Below are 20,500 nucleotides of genomic sequence, written 5' to 3' on the forward strand. Positions count from 1 at the left end.
ATCATGAAGAAGCTAGTTGACGAGAGTGCTTGGAATTGGCATAAGAAGTTATATGAGGCTTTGTGGGCGGATAGAACCACACCCAAGAGGGCCATTGGAATGGCACCTTTTGAACTTGTGTATGGCATAGGAGTGAAACTTTCTTTGCCGTAGGAGTTATCAGCAACCAAGCTACAAACAGTAGTGGAAGATTCCTTCTTTTAAAATGCTTTGGAGAAAAGAATCATGTATCTGACAAAGTTAGAAGAAGAGAGAGAATTGCTAGTGGATAGGATTTCAAAACATCAGAGCTGAGTAAAGAGGATTTTTGACATGCGAGCTTGACCAAGAGGTTTCCTAGTAGGAGATGAGGTGTTGCTATGGTACAAAAGGAGAGAGTCCAAAGGTTCTCACGACAAGTTCGATTCATTGTGGAAGGGCCCTTTCAAAATTTGCGAAATAGTAGGACAAAATGCATTCAGACTCAGTTATGCTGACGGAACGATCATGCCCTATACCTACAATGGGCAAGATCTCAAGCTCTATAAATTGTAAATCCTGTGTTTGAGTCGCTTGTACATAGTAGTCTACGTGTTTTTGGTTGTGTCCCTAATCCTTTCCCCTTTGTTTTATGTTCTCTGAAACCAGAGACTGTGAGTTCTTTGCATTTTCCTTTGAAAAATACAATCCCCAGTCAGAGCCAATGTTACCGCACCATTCATTCCTCATGGCAAGAGTGGGTCATCTTTTCATTTTCATGTTGGAGTCCTAGTTCATGCCATATTACCTTGGTTCAAGTCCATAATGCGTCCTCAAATCCTTTTTCTTGTCATTTAAGTCAGGTTCAGACAATTGATTGAACTTCTTGAACACGTCGAACTGTTCTGAACTAGGTTCAAGAGGTTCATTTAGGTTCAATAGGTTCCAAGGTGTTCAAAAAACATTTTTCGTACTAACATTTTCTCTAAGTGTTTTGCAGCAGCTCTTTAATAAAGTTTTTTCTGTTTGGTGATATAACATTTGTGTTGAACTTATTGAACTGAGTTCAAAGGGTTCAAATATGTTCAACGTGTTCAACACAGCAAGTGGTCAACAGTTTGATGCGGCGTACATCTTGAACTACTTGAACACTCAAGAAGTGGGTTCAAGATGTTCATCTGGGTTCAATGTTGGTGGGTCCCGCAGTTTCTAATGTTTTGGGAAGTGCATTCATTGCTAAATACGGAGAGGTAAAACCATATCTTAAAGTGATGTCATTCTTTGGCTTTTTCAAAGTAAGTGAACATTTTGGGAAGTGGCAGATTCTTAAAGCATGCTTCAATGGATTTAATGTGTGCGTGTGAGGGTCTAATCTACCAACTTGCCGCATCCAAACTGAAATTGTGAAATCATTGCATTTAATGTGTCTGTATCATTACCTTTCTCAATAAGGTATTAAAATCATTTGTGTTCTGCATTTGCTACTTGCTGGTGGACTTTTGTCTATGTTACTCCTGGATAGGAGTATTTCTTGCTACTAGCCGTTGTCTGATTATACAACTGTGAAGGTGAGTCTTTCCTTATTTTCTCCAGTTTTTTTTCCTTGCATTTTCTCTCATACAGAAGGTTTCATTGCAATCAAATTTAGGTTTCTTGTTTTGAAGTCATGAAGTCCACTCTGCATTTGTTTGGAAACGTCTTTAGCCTTGCATCCACAGTAGCCATAGTTAGTGATATTGACCTAAAACGAGAGAACCTTGAAGATTTGAAAGAAAGGGTGTTCAAGGGTATTGATAAGTCTTTTTGTATAGAGATTTTGAGTAGTGGACTTTTAGAAGCCGCAGCCTTTCCTCCAGCAATTCCTTGTCCAGAGTTGGTTCGGAAGTGTATTGCTAGATATGACCCTGTATTTGAAAGTATTAAGAGAGATAATGGCGAAACCCTCCTTGCCATTAACCGTGAGGTGATTGCTTCAGTTTTCAAGATACCGGATTACCAATTTTCTAATTTCTCTCTTGCCTAGTCAATTAGTGAGTTCAATGCAGATAGAGCCAGACACCAAAATAATGTGGCGAAATTCTGGTTGAAGGTCCCATAGAGAGGTGGTTCTAGGTTACCTAAAAATCCTAACAAGAACCACATGTTGCCACATATCCATGATGTGATGATTCTGTTGCATTGAGCCAGAGGTTCTGCCAAAGCTTATAGCTTTGATGATTGGATATATTGCTATGTGCAGTTAGTTCTGGAAGGAAAACAATATTTGGATTGGGCAGAGTTAATTGCTAATTCAATGAGAGAGCAGTTGAGTCTAGCCAAGCAGTTTCAACAAAAATTCTTCATGTCCTCATGTCTCTTGTATTATCTAGCTTGTGTTAAGGAGTTAATGGGTGTACCAAAGGAGCTCATTAAGGAAGATGTTTCGATGTATGAGTTCTATCATATGCTGCAAAAAGATAATGCCCTACAAGATTTTAGAAGGATACACAATGCATTCCTAGGTGATATGTGTCATGAACTGAAGGGTACAAAGGCCAAATGGATTTCAGATGATGCACAGACCTTGATGAAGAAGTTCGGTAGTTTTTACATCCAGTTCCCACACTTTTTCTATATACGGGTAGGAGGCTTTGAAGAGGAACCCTTCAAGCTTCCACACTTCCGTTCTGATTGTTTTGTTCTAGCAGAAGTATGCAGACAACTGACCTCTGTGGTCAAGAAGGCACAGCCTAAGGACAAGTGGGAAGGTCATTTTCCAATACAATTGGGAGTGTTGTCTTGTAATTCAATGTCTGATGCACTAAGTATAGGAGCAGACCTTAGGAATTTTAATTTCTCTCTGTATTCTGAAAGGAAGGGGTTTGACAATAAGGGATTTTCTCGGAGCCTTGGTTTAATGCCTTATCTTCCCACGCCATAGCTAGAAGACTTTTGGGAAGACTGTATAGATGAACTTGAAGTTTTGAAAAGGGAAAACATGAGATTGGTGCTAGAATAGGTTGTCTTTTTGCAAATAAAGTTAGACATTAAAGGGCTTGAAGAGGATTATATTGAATTGTTTGAACCAGGATATTTAGCCCATGCAGAGAATGAAATGCCCCCAATTAATTGGGATGAGGAGGAAAATGATGACATACAATTGAGGACTGAACGAGTTCTGGAAAGAACCGTGGCATGGGTGGCTAAAAAGAAAGCAATAAAGTCAGGCGCCAAGTCCCTTTCTACACGAAATATATCTTCACCAAAATGTCCTTCTAACAGTGCTCCTATTTGTGCAGGTAAGGAAATCAAGTCTGCTCATCCTAGACATAGGTCTAGCCCAACTCTGGATTTTAGTACCCCTCGGCATACTCGATCACGTAGTGTCACCCAGAGGAAGATGGACCAGGTCAAGGATATGTGAGTAAAAGATGCTGTGCTTGAGGCTCAGATTTTTGAAATTGAAGATTTGGATGGTGAAGTTGCTTGTGCTCTAGACTCCCAAACAGTGATTGTGGCAATGACGCCACCACCAAAAATGATTAAAGGAACTTCTCATTCCGTTGTGACCCCTAAATTGTTAACAACCTCAGTGAACAAGAAAATGAGTTTTCTTCCTGTGACCATTCTGATTCAGGAAATGGTTGCTAAGTACTCCAAGAAGAATCCAAAGCCGAAAAGGTTCAAGACCACCGCTCACCTAAACAATGATGAAGAAACTGGAAAATGGATGGCCAAAATTGCCTCATACAAACCGAAAGATGAAAATAGAGAGGCTGGTCCTGATGATTTTGAGATCACAAAAGTAGAGTTGGGAAAGATGAGCAAAGATACAGATTTTATTTTTTCCAAGTGTCAGCAAAGAAAATGCTTACCCGATCAGAGAAGGATGGACGAGAGAAAAGAGAACTTAAAAGACACATAAGTGTTTTGGCTCATTTCATTGAAAGTATCTGTTGCCTTGGAGCAATTCCAATATCCCATGCCACTGAGAATTTTGACCCAACTTCTTTGGAAAACAAGAAGTTGATGAACCAAGTTCAACGGGCTAAGAGCATCGCTGAAGCGGTTGAGAAGTGGAACAAATAATCAAAGACGGTGAAAAGTACATAACCGACTCCCAGAAATTGTGTGATGAAGTACAGAGCCTGATTTCTGAAATCCAAAACCAACTTGTACCGTGGGAGAAAGAAGAGCACAAATGACAAAATGTCCTACCTCTGTTTGCCAAAATCGAAGAATATGGGACTGCCAGGTTTCTGACAGAACATTCAATTAAGTTGGTGGCCGATGAATGTCAACTTTTTGTGTTGAAGAAAACTATCATGTGGCGAGTGATCACCTTTCAGTCGGTGATTACGGATGCAAGAACCTCTGTCTTTGAACTCCAGGATTTGCAAAGTAGTATAGTCAAGGATAATAAAGTGGTTAATCCCGATCATGACTGGGAGTTAGGAATCTGCGGGTCAAGCACACAAGAAGCAATCAAATCTTTCCAGTTGAACATGGAGAAGATCAGAGTCAAGAGTAGCTTCACGCTGGAGGATATAACCAAGGTGGCTAGGATCGAATCTATGGTTTTCATTGGGAACGATCAACAGCTGAAACACTCAGAGAAGATGGTGCAACATAAGTGGAATAAAGAGGTGGCAAAGGTGAAACTCAATGCAATGAAAGTCCCAAGCCAATCCATGGTCCAAGAACTCACAGCTGCTCATGATGCCCGTGAAGACGATAATGATGGAATATGATATAATGCATCCACTTAGGGCTACTTTTCTTTATTTTTAAAACATTTCTTATGGTTACGAAGAAACTTCGGGACATCTGTCCCAAAATACTCTTTGTTGGTTTTGTAACTATTTTATCGGGAAGTGGTCGAGTTTTCAGGGAGACCTTCCCCGTTTAGACTATAAATTAAGTAAAACAGATGATAGAAGGGTTAGATTTTAGTAACTAATTTTGTGAACTTCGACTGAAGTTTTTGTTTTGGTATTTTCTGTTCTTAATCAAAGGAAGAATCAGATGATTGGGATTTGTTTTGGAAAAAGATTGGCAGATGTGTTTTTGTGCCTTTGTTGCATAAGGATATATATATGAAATCTGATCATATTATTTTTGGGGAGAAGAAAGATCTGTGTATTTTGAATCTAAATAGATAACATATCTTTGCATGTGTTCATCCGATCAAGTAACAGTAATTGATCATTTCATTGCAGTATTTCATTATTCCTCTAATGTTCTTTCCTTTGAATGTGTTGTTTACTCTAGAAAAGATTCATGATTGAGGGTGAATTTATTTTCCCTGAATCTGTTCATCTTTTATCAGTTTAGGTGGAAGAAGTATATTGAACTTTGTTTCAGTTGTTGTAGTTACATGTTTTGAAAATTAAGAAAATAGATTCCATTGTTCTATGAGACATGAGAAAAGTTACATCCTTTCATCCAAGAATGAAATAGGCAGCCTTACACGCTTTCTGGTTAAAAGCTTTCATTTAGATATAAATAAAAATAAAACACATTTCATGAAAAACCAAGATAGGGAGCTGTACCTATGCAAAAAAATTCAGAGGGAAGTGACTAGAACAACACTTACCCAACTGTTCAGTGAATCATTTGTTCTTAGAATAAGGTAACAGAGTTTAAGATTAATCATTTAAAAATAAAGAGCAAATATGTTCACTAACAGGTGTCTTGGTACTCGGTGTCTCAGTTGCAACATTTTTCAGTGCTAGAAGGTGCTTGAGAAGTCTGTTCTTGAGTAGTACCTTCTCCTGCTGTAGACTTGTGACCTTTGGTACCTTGATCCATATCCTGAGGGGCATCGGTTGAGACAGGTTGATTGACCGGTGGATAATGTTGAACTTGTTCCAAAACTGATTTACTGGATACAAGTTTTGCATATGTATTGCCTTCTATCATTTCCTATTCAGGTGCCTCTGTATCCATGATATCTTCATCTATTTGAATGATGTCAGTAGGGTCTTGCACAGTAACATCAGGATCTTTCTTGGTGACATCAACTATTTCAACTTCAGCTTTCTCACCTACATCCTTGAGTCGAAAGATTTCCTGCCACTTTTCTTTTGTCTCATTTTCCACTTCAATATACAAACCATTCATCAGTTTCAAGGCTTTTTGTTTGATGAGGAACTTTGTGTGGTAGGTTGTCAGATGTTCTTTTATTTCAACTACCAACATGTCAGGAAAGAGATGCACCAGACTTCTTTCTCTGATCTGTTTCTCTGAGTCTAGGGCATATTGCCACCTGTTATCAATATATGCATATAATTCTTTTGGAAGAGAATTAGAGACTTCTAATGGGACCAATTGGAATTTCAGAAGTGTGCAGATGACATCTTCTTCCATTTGTCTCTTTTCATCATCATTTCTAGATTCATACTTAACATATCTGAATCCTCCAAATCCACCATATTCCTTCAGATTAGTACAAAAATTTTCAACACTATGTACATTTACCTTCTTGCTCTTGACAATCTGAAATTTGCTTGCATCCTCAGATTCGGTGTCACTAGACTCTTTTGCCAAAATGAGTCTCCAAGTAGATTTCTTGTAGGTTTTTGTTACCTTGGGAATAGTAACACTCTTTGTTTTCTTACTCGGTGAAGCTGCAGATGCTCTTGTGTTAGGTCACTTTACTGGAGGAGTCGGTGAGGCCTTTGATGTATCCTGTTTCTTTCTTTTCAACACTTTTCCCTTAGGCAATTCGGTGCTCAGTGTTATAGCTACCTCTTGGGCTTTAGATTCCTCTTCGGTAATGGCTATACTACCTTTGACAGGTGTGGAGGAAGAATCTTCTCCGAATTTCTCTGATAATGCCTTTATCATCTTTGTTGCCTTTCTTGTAGCTTTGGGTACTACAATGCTCATTTTTACTTTTTCTTTCACTTCTTCATAGGTTCCATACCTCAGCTCAGTAGCATACCTTGGTAATTTAATAAATGTATCAATTTGCTATTGTGTGATGTCAAAATCATTCTCATAACCCATAGGTGGCAAAGACTGAGTTCTTGGTTCCACAACATTCACATAATAGTAATCAGTGTCTACTTCAAAACATATGTCATCTTTGTATTTCTCCACTAGCTTGGGTGGAATCCGGTACCTGTTATGCATTTTCTCTTGAAACTTACTAAAGTAATCATCCATAATATCATTAAAATTATCACCTAGCTTCTTGATAAAGTCATTGATCTGATGGGTGATTGGTCAGTGTAGTTCCTAAACAACTTTACCAACTGATGGAAAGAATTTTTCAAAATAGAAAAACATGCATACAAGTAGTGATCCAAACTTTAGTGTATTAGCTGAGTTGATCTTCTTCGGCTTCCTGATGGTGTTCAGATTCTCAAATAGGTTTCTCAGCAACACCTCACATAGATGAATTTTCATGCCTTTCTTCACAATTTTATATGCTAAGTCTACTGTTGCATAGGGTACACTATTTTCCCTTGCTGATTGGAAGAAACAATAACCTATTACTCTAATGGAAAATTTTAGTTCTGCATCAGTGACATTGTTCAATTTCAGTCCTCTATAATCTGATTCTACTATGGTTAAACTGATCAATTCCTTCTGTGATATCATTTTCTAAGCTCGGGCATGATCATAAATAGGGTAATCGGTGATCAAATGAATGATTTCCTTGGTAATCTTAAACGGTTGCTCTTCTGGCCACATGAAGTCATCATGAACTCTGCTCAAAACAAACTTGACCCACTGGGGTTTGAACACACAGGGATAGGTTAGGGCTTTAGTTAATCCCTTGATCTTAATGTGCTCATACTTACTATCCATTTTACCATCGGTGCATAATTCATCATACGTGTCTTTGATTTCAACGTGACCAAGTTCTTCAAAACGACATTTGGTGAAAAATCTCACATCCTCGACTAATAACACTCTATCTCAGATGAGTGAAAATGTGGTTTTGTCATCCGGTTCAGATGCAACTTTGGGAGTTAACGAGTATTTTAGTAAGGGTTTTTCAACATTCTTAACAACAATGAGATCTTGGATCTTAGGTGCCATTTGTAGATTTCAGATAAAAACTAACAAAAGATCCTTAGGGTTTGAGGATTTTCAAATGGCAGATGCTTCACACTTAGCAGATAATAACAACTTGATAAGATCGATAAACCAACTTAACAATGCGTTGAGATTAATGTAAATACCTTGAATTTTGCTTTGTAGGAGGTTTGATTGCCTTTGATTTGCTTTGCTCTGCTCTCTCGAAAACTTGGTGAGTGAAAAATGACCTCGTAAATGCTTTAAGTACACAATATGCCTTATCGGACTCCGTGCAGGTTAGGTCAAAAACATTAAATGCACTCGGTTCCACTAAACTTTCTTTCTTTTTTTTTTGGGCTTTAACCGAGTAACCAAACTTCCTATATTCACCGACTTGACAGGTTTCCTGTATTCACCGACTTGACAGGTTTCCTATATAGTGCTCCAAAAGACTTTGATAGAATTTCAAACTTACTACTACATCTTAACTATGAAAATTTTAAATTAAGTACATAATAAAATAGGAACTGTTAAGATTTAACCTTGAGAGAATGCAGTCCCTTCATACCTTTACTGATTAATTTGGAATAGGAGTACCTAACTCGGTAAGTAAGGTGCTTTCTTCATTTGACACAATTTCCTTCTTTTTCCAAATCAGCTTTAATTTTTCTTTTATTTCCTCAGTCTCTTTTCTAGGTTGATCTCTGCAATCTCCAGCCAAGTGTCCCACTTTGTGACAATGAAAACATGCCATACCAAGATTTCTCCGTGAAAACCTTATAAAGTAGTTGGAACTTATATGTCCATATCTTCCACAACATTCACACCATATCCTTGTATTGTAATCCCATGGTACTGTAGCATATGGTCGGTTAAGATCTCTGTGGGTTCGGTAGCTTCCAGTATTTGCTCGGTGTGCACACCACATATAGTTCTTTTGCTTATACCAACACTTCTCGGTACTATGGCTATATCTATTATAGTTTTTACAAAACCCTTTGAATTTTGCCTTTTGATAATTGTTAACAGACTTTGTCCTACATTGATTAGATGTGTGACCATATTTATTGCAATTGTAACAATAACCATTGGACTTAGTGACATTCGGTTGCTTACCTTTTCTGATTTGGCACATGTTGGCAGTATGACCTTGATTTCCACAGTAGTTGCAAATAGGCTTCTTTCTTTTGATGTTCTTCTTGATTCCATCTTGCTTTGATGATTCTCCTCTCTCAATAGAATGGATTCCCTTCTCGGGAGAGTCTTTTCCTTTGTAACCGAGTCCTGCATCTTTGTTGGGTCTTCTTGTATTCAGTTTCTCATCCAACATGTTTGATGCTTCATAACTCTTCTTCAGTGTTTCTTTGGATTTCTTCTCTATTTCAAGTTCATTGGTCAACCTTAATACTTCAAGTTTCAATGCTTGATTCTCATCATCTTTCCGATTTGCTTCATGATGTGCATAACCTAGTTGATCTAACAAGTTTTGTTGATTTCCAGTCAACCTTATGATTTCATCATTCTTATCAAATACTAAGGCTTCAATTTGTTGTTTCTCTCTTTCTAGATCTCTTACTTTATCCTCGGTAGTCCTCAATGCATCAAGATTTTCAGTCATCTGTGTGCTGAAATGTTCATGTTCTCTTTTCATTGCTTTTAGTTGATCAGCCAGTGCTTTGTTCTTTTCTTTCAATACTCCAATCATATCTTCAATCTCTTCAGATATACTATTCTCAGATGATGTCTCAATTTGTTCCACTAGCTCTTGAGAGTCCTACAAATCATCAGATAATCTTCTTCTCACTTTCAGAAATTTTTGCATTTGCCTTTGCATGTCTGCAATCACTTGATTAGCATGATCCAACTCTTCTTGCAGATACACAATCCTCCAAGATTGTTTATAGCCTTCCATTGATAAGATCTTTCTCTTTAGGCAGTTAAACCCTTTTCCAAGATTGAAGTTCTAATACCAATTGTTAGGCCCAATATGGAAAGCTAATGTACTAAGAGGGGTGGGGTGAATCAGTACTTCAAATCCTTTTATTAACAATATCTTTACTGTTATGCATAAACCAAAAACTGTTGTAATACAACATAAAGCTAAAATAAATAAATAACAATCATACATGATTCACTCCATAACACATATATTTTGGTTACACAAAAACTCTTGGTTAGAGAGAAAAATTGCGGTGGGGATGGCACCCACAACTTCACTACCGCAATAATAAAGGTTGCTCGATTAGAGCTACATGTTTAGCTATTTCTGATAGCTTACCCTGTTAGGAGTATCAAGATCTATTAGATCTACCTTGCTAAAGGATTTTACAACACTTAATCTAAATGTTGCACCTAGTTAGAGGCTTTACAATTTATAGACTTGATTAGAGTCTTTTACCCTGTTAAAGGTTTCTCTTACAACTTCAAAATTTTCAATAAAATCTTTACAACTATCTGCAACTTTACATCTGGAATGTTATAGCAGATTCTATGTGCTCAAAATAAGATTACCTTGCCTATAGCATACCTCGGTAACCCATAAAGTAACTCAGTAAACCCTTCTATTTACTCTGTTCTTTGGCTGTTCTCTGAAATCCTTTTCGGTGACCTCTGTGTCTCTGTAACAGTCATAACACTTAGTGCTTTCACATGTCTTGCTTCATATATTTCTATATCTTCCTTTCTGTCATACTACCTGTATATATCTGATCTCAATCCATGTTGTATAAATAGATCTCTTATGTCAGTGATCTAATTCATTGCTTCGATCTTACAAACATGATTTCTCGAATGAATAACCATGCAAAATATCTCATTGGTTAGATGACCTCAAAATCATGCACAATCTTTAAGTGCAATTTCCAATGTGATAATGGTTCTATGTTCCTTGATCTTGTAACATGTTTCCATATGTATGTCTAGGTTCAATGAATCTGGTAACACGTTTCACTCGGTGTACATCAACTCGGTGTATCATCTTTGCTGCTCGGTAGACATGGAATGATACTCGGTAGATAGCACGGTGCATATTGGGCTCTGTGACTAATTTCTTCTATAACCGACTGGACTGTGCATACCAACTGAGTATTTCGGTAGTAGTAACTGACTAGAGTATATAGAATGACTCTGGATATAAAACTAATGGCAAATTGATAAGTAGTAACAATATTTACAAGATATGGAGTACCAAGGGAAATTGTCTCAGACTAGGGATCTCAATTTACTTCAACATTGATAAAAGCTTTGGTCAATGAATACAATATAAGGCATAGGAATTCCAATCCATATCATCCACAGGCTAATGGACAAGTAGAGGTTACAAATAGAGATCTTGAGGCTATTCTTACAAAAACAATGTCTATTTACAAGAAGGATTGGTCTCATCGGCTTTCAGAAGCAATTTGGGCATATAAAACAATTTGGAAAACACCAATTGGTTTCACATCTTTTAAGATAGTTTATGGCAAAACAACAATGATGCCTATTGAATTTGAGCACACAACCCCGAGAACAACTTTACAATTAAATATGACATTATCTGAAGCACAGAAAGAACACATTCAACAATTAAATGCTCTAGATGAATGGAGAAAGATAGTTGTTCAACAAACAAAATTGATTCAAAATAAAAGAGCAAAATGGCATGATAAATATATCAAGGAAAAGAAATTCAAAGCTGGTGACTGGGCACTACTATATGATTCTAGATACAAGGATGCTATGGGAAATTTTTTAACTAGGTGGTTAGGTCCGTATGAGATAGAAGAAGTATTCCAGAATGGAGTTGTTCGTTTATCCATAATTGATCCTGTCTGATTCAAACTCTTAGTAAATGGTCACCGACTGCGTCTATATCATAAGCCAGCTACTAAAGAGGAGTTCCTTCAGCAATTTGCTTGACAAAATGACACAAAGGTTCCTGCAGCAATAGGTAACGTTCCTGCAACAACTGACAATGATCCTGCAACAACTCATCAGCTTCCTATTGCAATTGAGCAAGGTAATAAAGGTAAAGTTCCTATAGCCTTTGCAGTGAACATATTTTTTGCTTCATAATAAAATATTTCCATATTTTATGGGAATATTTTTCTCCGTAAATAAAATCCCATCCATGACATTCCATCCCACTTTCTTACCTATCATTTCACTTCATTTCGCCGTCATTTTCGTACAACTATAGGTACGTGTATATTGTGTTTTGTTTTAATTATGCATTTATTAGTTCATTATGATTATATCCTTTTTAAATCCACTCCACTCCCCGAAATCTTGCCAGCTTGTGTGGACACATGCTAGGTTAAGTTGGGGGGGTGCTTTATGGTTTGGTTTCCAAAGTGATTAAATATCTGTCCTTTTTGGTACTCTGAATTGATTTTTTCCATCATTGTTTATTATGCTATTATTTCATGCAAGGGAATAATAAATTCTACGACCAGAATTGAGATATGTATGGTAATTTCAATTTAGCAAGTCTATCAAATATTTTGGTTCAGCTACAGAGTAAAAAAATAGCAGCGTAAGAGATGGGTGGTGATCCAATTCGTCATGAGCCAATGGTTCATGAAGTGTTGCTGCAGGATGCTCTTTGTGAGCATTATTTTAGACACCACGGCTGGTTGGATTAATTCTTGAAAATCAGGGATTATAACGAAGACGTTGCTGTAGAATTTATGCATTCCTTTAATGAAGGAGAAGCTACAGTTAAAGGCTTGAGGGTTATTTCTACGGAGCAATGAATAGCAGAAGTAACGGGGTTGCCGCAGGAAGGAGAACTATTTCCAGAATCAAAAGACGCAAGGAGCGCCAAGGCAGAGTTCACAATTCCCGCGGATGGACCCCTAATGGTGGACAAACAAGGGACTAGAAGGGTTTCTCTGCCAGTAGAGTGGCCTCAGGTAGCCTTGTATGTTATGAAATACATTACATGTGAGGGGTGATATTCAAATCTGCATTCACCTCATTTTAAATTACTTAGTCATCTACGACTTGGCCGGCGAGTGAATGTTCCTAATTTCTTATATCACCTTATTTCTACAAGTTCTAAGGAGACATGGAAAAATAGAAATCTCTCTGTTAGCCATCATGGATTGGTTAAGTTGCTTGTACAATGGTCCCTGAGAGACATTTCACAAATGGAATGGGGCGTATTTGAAGATATACAAAAATTTAGGGTTGAAGATTCCCCTATTGTGGATAACCCACCGGTTGAAGAAGAAAATGTTGCAGAACCCTCTTCTCCCGTAGTTGTTGCAGACAAGGATTTGCTTGTTGCTGAAGGAGCCGCGGTTATTATAGAGGAAGAGACGACTAAAGCAAATATGGAACAACCCTCTACTTCTCTTCAAAGAGATTCATCAGTTCCTCGAAGAAAAGGGAAGGAGTTGGAAAGGGATGAAATAGATGAAGAACCCATGGACCAACCGCAGGTAACTCAGATTCCTCCTACAACCAAGAGGCATAGGACAAAAAGAAAAACTCCTACAGCAACTGAAGTAACTCATGTAGCCACTCCAAAGGTTTATGTGAGAAGAACACGTAGTAAGACACAGAAGACTCATCCTGTGGGTAATCTGATAGAGGTTATTACAGTGGAAACTTCAGAGGAAGGAAGCCCTATGGAGGATGAAATCCAAGAAAAAATTGATGAGGATAAACTAGCAAATCTTGCTTTTGTGGCACAACAATTTGAAGAAACTGTTGGAGATATTCCTGAGCAGTTTGAAGAAACTGTTGGAGATATTCTTGAGCAGTTTGAAGAAACCATTGGAGATATTCTTGAGTAGTTTGAAGAGGTTGTTAGAGACATTCTATAGTAGCCTGAGGAAAATATTGGAGAAATGCCAGCACAGATTGAGGAGTTTATTGAGGAAATCCCACAGTCTAAGGTAGCACCTATTAGACCTCCTTCATCCCTAAGTAGTTTATCTATTGCTTTAACATTTTATAAACAATGGGAGATAGAGAGGGCTAGGTTGCAAGGGATTATTGATAAACAACAAAAAGAAATTGAAAAGAGAGATAATGAAATTGAGGAATTAGAGGCTAAGGTAGAAATAATTTCTGGTATGGTTCCTGAGTTGATGTAGTGTAGGGCACCTCCAAGAGTTTATGCAGTACACTTGAAAGAGTGGTATCTAAACTTCAAACTGAACCACATTATTAGAGACCTTAGCCCCTCCTTAGAAACACCTGAAGAATTCTTTTATGCTTACCAAACCTCTCCACCGGCTGTGAAGAATTTGCTATGTGAATTTTACTTACATAACTATGTTGTACCCTCAGACAGGGAGTGGAACCCTTTATTATATATTGAAGATATCCATATCAAAGCTTTAAAGTCATGGATCCAAAATGAGATCATCATGGGGGCACAAGCCAAGGAGTATGAAAAATTAGAGTTTGACTGTCCATTGCCCTTAAGGAGGGAATCAGAAGCACCAAGAGTTCTTTATTATGAGTGGCAAAAATTACTAGTAAGAGATTATGTTAAGAAATTAGTGCTTCCAATGAGAGAAGAATTATATCAAGCATATGAGCATTTGGTTCAAACTAGCAGGATAGCTGCAATAGAAGGGTTAACTCAGCGCTGGAATAATTTACCAGAATAGTTGAAGTAGGGAGAACCTTATTCACTACAAAATTTTTAAGCAGCCATGCAAAGAGCCCCCATATATATACAGTTAAGTAGGGAGAAAGCCAACAACTAGCTACCATTGATCTTTCAACCCCCAATCCTTATGTGGCCGCTTTTGGCATGTCAGCCTACGAAACTGAATTATGATGTAATCATAGCAGAATTAGCTAGATGGTCTAGTCTGGAAAAAATGAAAGGATTTTATTGGAACTTGGCTTCAGGGGGGACAAGTCAGGGCACCATGGGTGATTTAAGAGCTATTGCAAGAGTCAAAAATTTTCCTTTTGCTGTGGGATCAACAAGCTCTTAAAGTTGGGGGGCATGATAAGTTGAGACTTTGTCATGATTTTATCATCAAAACTCTTTAGGTTTTGAAGATAATTAATTAAATAAGCAATTATTTAATTAATCCCTCCTTCCCTAATTAATTGAATTCACTAAGCAATCTGATTAAATTTCCCCTTTCATCTACTTATTAATAAATCTAAGGATTTATTAAATAGGTTCATTTCATTTCACCCCTTTAATTAATTAATTCAAATTAATTAATTCCCTCCACCAAAATCATTTCTTCCAACTCCTAATTAATTAAAACAATTCAAATTCATGAGTTGTTGAAACTAATTAGCCATTTGCCTATTAAATGAATTTCTAAATTGAAAACCTAACCCATTCTACCTACCACCATGTCCCCTTTCATCCAGCATCTTCTAGAACTTTTGTGACAATTGTCACTAAGTGTTCCCTTTAATCCAACTCTCTTTGCCAACCTCCTCTAATTTAACCATTGATATCTTCAGATCAATCTCAACCATTGATTCTTGCCAACTCACCCCTAGCCTTGGAAAATCCTATAAATAGACCCTATTTTGGAGAACAAATGGCCAATTCACAAATTTAGCCACTTTACTAATCCATGCTCAATTTTAGCTCATTTGCATTGTTACTATAGGCATCTAGCTTATAGTTTATCAGTTTTAGCAATGTTATCATGCTCATTTCAGCTTAACTCTTAGCTTAATCATGTTAGGATAATCATAAATTCATATAGCTTAATCATGCTATCATGCTAGATCATGCATCTTAATCATTCAAATCCTCCATCTAAGTGTAGTCAAGTCACTGGAATTTGCATACTAAGATCTAAGAGCAAAATTCATACTCGCATTTACTAGGAGGCAATAAGTCGATTAGCTATGGTTTTACTTTTCATTGTTTCAATTTACTAACCATTGCTTGTAATGACTTATTGAGTGCATTGTGGTTGTAGGTACAGGTACACTTCATAGAGCACGACATTTTGGCGCCCACCGTGGGAAGCCTCCCAAGCTTCCTCAAACTTCATCTCTACCGAATCAGAATCAGATTGTCGTACGAGTTGCCTTTTTGGCTCGTACGAACCTTCTTTTAGTCTCGGACGACACCTCATCCTGACTCATATGAGTTATAATCCTAACTTGTACGAGGTTTTATATTGCAAATTCTTTACTCGTACTAGCTATAAATCCATGTCGTACGAGGTTTTGTATTGAAAATTCTTTACTCATACTAGCTTCATCCTGACTCGTACGAGCTTCATTTCATTGTCATATGAGAGATAAATTTGTGTCGTACGAATTTATGGCTCTTAAATCTTATGTCATACGAGTCAATTTTGGTCCCTATGCAAAATCTAATCATTTGTTGTTCTGTCTGATAAATCATTTCGTACGAATCTCTGGTTCTGTGATTTTTTGAAAAAACTGCAAATTAGAAATTTCAAATTTGTCTATACATCGGTAATTTGCGTTTTTGAAGGCTTTCTGGTCATTTTTAGCCCCTAAGAGTGAAAGCCATGCCCTTTGAAAATTGCATCTAGAACTCTTGGAGACTACTCCAATGAGGTAAACAACTTGTAATTTTGAGACCCGAGTAGAAAGTTATGCCTATCTGAAGTTAGGATAAAATTTCATATAATTTTTTTGAAAATTTCATAGTTCGGATCACTAATGCTAATCTTGTTATGTCTATGAGATGTTTGCAGCCTAACTCTTTTATGCAAGATGCTTGTCAAAGACAAATTCAAAACACAATCATGACTACTAATGGATCTATTTTGCAGGTTGCCTAAGGATTCAGCTAAAAACTTTGTGTATTCTTTAAGATTTTTAGGCACACTTCAATTTGGGCTTAAAGAAATGAACTATCATGTCTTATGTGCTTGTGATGATAGGCGAGTATGCTCTCACCTTTCTTAGGTGATCAAAAAGCTAGACTCTGTTACTACTTATCAAATTGCCATTAGTTTTTATATTCAAAGTCATTCTATATATTCTAGTCGGTTAGCATTATTGAATCATGTAGTCGGTACACACAGAGAAGTCGGTATGAATAGTCTAGTTGGTAACAGAAGGAAAACAGTCACAGAGCCCAGTATACACCAAGCTATCTACCAAGTGTTATTTCATGTCTATCAAGTAGTAAAGATAATACACCGAGTGAAATGTGTTACCAGATTCATTGAACCTGGACACACATATGAAAACGTGTTACAAGATCGAGGCACATAGAACCATTATCACATTGGAAATTGCACATATAGATTTTGTATAATTTTGAGGTCATCTAACCAATGAAATATTTTGCATGGTTATACATTCAAGAAATCATGTTTGTAAGATCGAAGCAATGAATCAGATCACCGACATAAGAAGTCTATTTATATAGCATGAATTTAGGGTTAGATATATGTGAATAAGAGAAATGTGTGTGCATATGTGTATGAAGCAAGACTTATGTGATACCTGAGAAATCACAGAGTGCTATGACTGTTACAGAGACACAGAGGTCACCGAGAAGGTTTTTAGAGAACAGTCAAAGAACAGAGTAAACAGAAGGGTTTACTGAGTTACTTTATGAGCTACCGAGGTATGCTATAGGCAAGGTAATCTTATTTTGAGCACATAGAATCTGCTACAACATTTTAGATGTAAAGTTGCAGATATTTGTAAAATCTTATTGTAATATTTTGAAGTTTTAAGAGAAACCTTTAACAGGGTAAAAGACTCTAATCAAGTCTATAAATTGTAAAGCCTCTAACCAGGTGCAACATTTATATAAAGTGTTGTAAAATCCTTTAGCAAGGTAGATCTAACAGATCTTGTTACTCCTAATAGGGTAAGCTATCAAAAATAGCCAAAAATGTAGCTCTAACTGAGCACTCTTTATTATTGCAGTAGTGAAGTTGTGGGTGCCATCCCCACCATAGTTTTTCTCTCTAACCAAGAGTTTCTGCGTAACCAAAATATATGTGTTATGGAGTGAATCATGTATAATTGTTACTTATTTGTTTTAGCTTTATGTTATGTTACAATAGTTTTTGGTTTATGCATAACAGTAAAGATATTGTTGAGAAAAGGATTTGAAGTATTGATTCACCCCTCCCCTCTCAGTACATTAGCTTTCCATATTGGGCCTAACAATTGGTATCAGAGCTTGAATCTTGGAAAAGGGTTTAACTGCCTAAAGAGAAAGATCTTATCAATGGAAGGCTACAAACAATCTTGGAGGATTGTGTATCTACAAGAAGAATTGGATCATGCTAATCAAGTAATTGCAGACATGCAAAGGCAAATGCAAAAATCTCTAAAAGTGAGAAGAAGATTATCTAATGATTTGTAGGACTCTCAAGAGTTAGTGGAACAAATTGACACATCATCTAAGAATAGTATGTCTGAAGAGACTGAAGAAATGATTGGACAATTGAAAGAAAAGAACAAAGCATTGGCTGATCAACTAAAAGCAATGAAAAGAGAACATGAACATTTCAACACACAGATGACTGAAAATCTTGATGCATTGAGGACAACCGGGGACAAAGTAAGAGATCTAGAAAGAGAGAAACAACATAAGGATGATGAAATCATAAGGTTGATTGGGATTCAACAAAATATGACAGATCAACTAGGTTATGCACATCATGAAGCAATTCTAAAGAATGATGAGAATCAAGTATTAAAACTTGAAGTATCAAGGTTGAGCAATGAACTTGAAACAGAGAAGAAATCCAAGGAAACACTGAAGAAGAGTTATGAAGCATCAAAGATGTTGGATGAGCAACTGAATACAAGACGACCCTACAAAGAAGGAGGACTTAGTTACAAAGGAAAAGACTCTACCGAGAAGGGAATCTGCACTATCGAGAAAGGAGAATCATTAAAACAAGCTAGAAAAAGGAATAACATCAAAAGGAAGAAGCCTATTTGCTACTACTGTGGAAATCAAGGTCATACTGCCAACATGTGTCAAATCAGAAAAGGTAAGCAACCAAATGCCACTAAGACCAATGGTTATTGTTACAATTGCAATAAATATGGTCACACATCTAATCAATATAGGACAAAGTCTGTTAACAATTATCAGAAGGCAAAATTCAAAGGGTTTTGTAAAAACTACAATAGATATGGACATAGTACCAAGAAGTGTGTGTTTAAGCAAAAGAATCACATGTGGTCTGCACACCGAGCAAATACTAGAGGTTACCAAACTCACACAGATCCTTACCAAAATTATTCTGCAGTACCATGGGATTACAATACAAGAATATGGTGTGAATGTTGTGGAAGATATGGACATATAAGTGCCAACTGCTTTATAAGGTTTGGAATGAACAACCAAAGATCATGGAGAAATTCTAGTATGGCATGTTTTCATTGTCACAAAGTTGGACACTTGGCTGGAGATTGCAGAGATCAACCTAGAGAAGACACTGAGGAGATAAAACAAAAATTAAAGATGATTTGGAGAAAGAAGGAATTTGTGTCAAATAAAGAAAGAACCTTACCTACTGAGTTAGGTGCTCCCACTCCAAATTAATCGGTAAAGGTATGGAGGGACTACATTCTCACAAGGTTAAATCTTAAACAGTTCCTATTTTAGTATGTACTGAATTCAAAATCTACATAGTAAGATGTAGTAGTAAGTTTGAAATTCTATCAAAGTCTTTTGGAGCACTTTACAGGAAATCTGTCAAGTCGGTGAATTCAGGAAGCCTGTCAAGTCACTGTATAAAGGAAATTTGGTTACTCGGTTAAAGTGCAAAAAGGGAAATAAAGTTAAGTAGAACTGAGTACATTTAATGTCTTTGACCTAACTTGCACGAAGCCCGATAAGGTATTTTTGAGTACTTAAAGGTTTTTTGGCGGTCATTTTCATTCACCAAGTTTTTGAGAAGCAGAGCAGAGCGAATCAAGGCGATCAAACCATCTTCAAAAAAAAATCTAAGGCATTTACATTGAATCTCATCACATTGCTAAGCTGGTTTACCAAACTCATTAAGTTGTTATTATCTATTGAGTGTGAAGCGTCTGTCGTTTGTTAAGTTCTCAAACCCTAAGGTTCCTGTGTCAATTTTTATCTAAAATCAAAATGGCACCTAAGATCCAAGACCCCATTGTTGTCAAGAATGTAGAGAAGCCTTCACTAAAATACTCTTTGACTCCCAAAATAGCATCTGAACTGGATGACAAAACTACCTTTTCACTCATCCCGGATCGAGTCTTGTTAGTCGAGGATGTGAGATTCTTCACCAAATGTCGTGTTGAAGAACTCAGTCATGTCGAGATCAAAGATGCATATGATGAATTGTGCACAGATGGTAAAATGGATAGCAAGTATGAGCACATCAAAATCAAGGGATTGAATGAATCCCTAACCTATCCCCATGTGTTCAAACCCTAGTGGGTCAAGTTTGTACTAAGTCGAGTGCATGATGATTTCATATGGCTACAAGAGCAACCGTTTAAGATCACAAAAGAAATCATTCATCTGATCACCAGTTATCCTATCTATGATCATGCCCGAGCATAGAAAATGATATCACAGAAGGAATTGATCAGTTTGACTGTAGTAGAATCTAAT

The sequence above is a fragment of the Cryptomeria japonica genome, chromosome 3, assembly GCF_030272615.1.
Source record: "Cryptomeria japonica chromosome 3, Sugi_1.0, whole genome shotgun sequence".
In the NCBI taxonomy this organism is placed as follows: domain Eukaryota; kingdom Viridiplantae; phylum Streptophyta; class Pinopsida; order Cupressales; family Cupressaceae; genus Cryptomeria; species Cryptomeria japonica.